This window comes from Pseudomyrmex gracilis, unplaced genomic scaffold (genome assembly GCF_002006095.1).
Source record: "Pseudomyrmex gracilis isolate BER0280 unplaced genomic scaffold, ASM200609v1 scaffold_627, whole genome shotgun sequence".
NCBI lineage: Eukaryota > Metazoa > Arthropoda > Insecta > Hymenoptera > Formicidae > Pseudomyrmex > Pseudomyrmex gracilis.
The window spans coordinates 46,606-48,347 of record NW_018021211.1 but is presented as its reverse complement, the minus strand read 5'-3'; the positions used below and the strand labels follow the sequence as shown (position 1 = coordinate 48,347).

The 1,742-nt window shown below is 32.0% G+C and overlaps 1 non-coding gene across 1 annotated transcript; it reads right to left on the bottom strand.

Annotated features, from left to right (window-relative positions):
* Positions 1-986: 986 nt before the first annotated feature.
* Trnas-gga lies at positions 987-1,059 on the bottom strand. The gene has a single exon. It is a non-coding gene; the product is annotated as a tRNA-Ser (tRNA).
* Positions 1,060-1,742: the final 683 nt, after the last annotated feature.

The window sequence follows — 1,742 nt, the reverse complement described above, 5'->3', positions numbered from 1 at the left end:
ACTTCTAATTTTACGTTTTGTATGCCGCGATGATTATAATCGTTTGCATTTAGTGGTAGACATAACCGCACCGGAAAATAACTTTTCTTCATCAAACTAATACTTGAAGTCTACCATTGCCTTTATACTGCACTCACACTTATAATATTATCTCGCTTCGTACGTCAAAAATCTTATCATCAACATATACGCGAATAGACGCGGATAGACGCGGATTCAATTAAGTGAGTTGTAGTGGTAACCGTCGAAGCCTTATGATGCGGTTCTTCTCTGCCTCGACTCTCTTTGTTCTCGAACTCGCTTGCTCTTTTGATTTCGAGCATTATTCGGAATAATACCCGCTCTTATGAAAATTATAATATTTTTTTCGCTGCATATCAGTAGTTCTTTTTTAATCTTTCTCATCTCCACGATTCTTTTCACCTTGCACTGTTCTTGTTGTAGATTTCTTCTTCTTAGTATAATAATTGGTTTCTGTTACATTAAATTTTAACATAATACTTTCATAACGCTTCCAACATCTCAGAAATGAACTTAAATTGTTGTATTCTGGCCTGATTTCTCAATCAATTGTAAGAGCCAATACGCTGGATGTTTTGCGGAATAAAGTATACATAAATATATATTTATATTTTTAGGTGTAAATTTTTTCACACATATGATTGTTTGAATTGAAATTTTTTAATGAAATATATAAGGTTCTAAGAGCAGTTTGCAGGATGTTTGTGCGGAAATATGTGTGTATATATATGTATGAATATATATATATATACATATAAAATATATATATACATATAAAAAATATATATACATATACAATATATATATATATATATATTGTACGTGTGTTCACAAGTGAATTTTTATAAGTGAATTTTTTTAATGGAGTTTCAACTCTTCAATTCATATAGGATGCTAGATTTGCATCTCGTATATGAAGAACCTCAAATATCCCCCCAAACTAATTTAAAATATTACGAAAAAAACTCCTCAGCCAGGAGTCGAACCTGGAATCTCCGGCTTTCCAGGCCGTCGCCTTCCCTGTTAGGCCACCGAGGCACTTGGAGTTTGTCTCGCAATACTTTGTACATCTGTCGATGATGGTCTGATAATTTAATAACGCTTATTATATATATAAATATATATATATATATATGTATATTTCACCAGCGTGAATTAACAATTAAATTCTTAAGCTCCTCAAAAATTCGAAAATACCCTCCCAAAGTAATTTAAAATATTGCGAAAAATTAGTTTGGGGAGTATTCGAGATTCTTTATATACGAGATGCAAATCTAGCATTCTATATGAATTAAAGGGTTGAAACTCCATTCAAAAAACTCACTTGTAAAAATTTACTTGTGAACACACGTATATATATTCATATATATACACACATATTTCCGCACAAACATCCTGCAAACTGCTTTTAGAACCTTATATATTTTAATCAATCAATCTTATATATTTTGTTGAATTTTCGAGGAGCTTAAGAATTTAATAAATTTTTCAATTCGCAAATTCATAGGATGCTAAACTTCATCACATGTATGAAAATATCCATTTTTCCTTCTTAACTAATTTAGAATTATATTGCAAAAAAACTATCTCGGCCAACAGCCGAATCTGGAATCTCTCGCTTTCCGTGCGAATGGTAATCACTTGGAGCCAAGTCCGGAGAATATGCTGGGTGCAGAAGAACTCTTATTCGAGCTCCATCAGTGTTTATTCCACGGCTATAG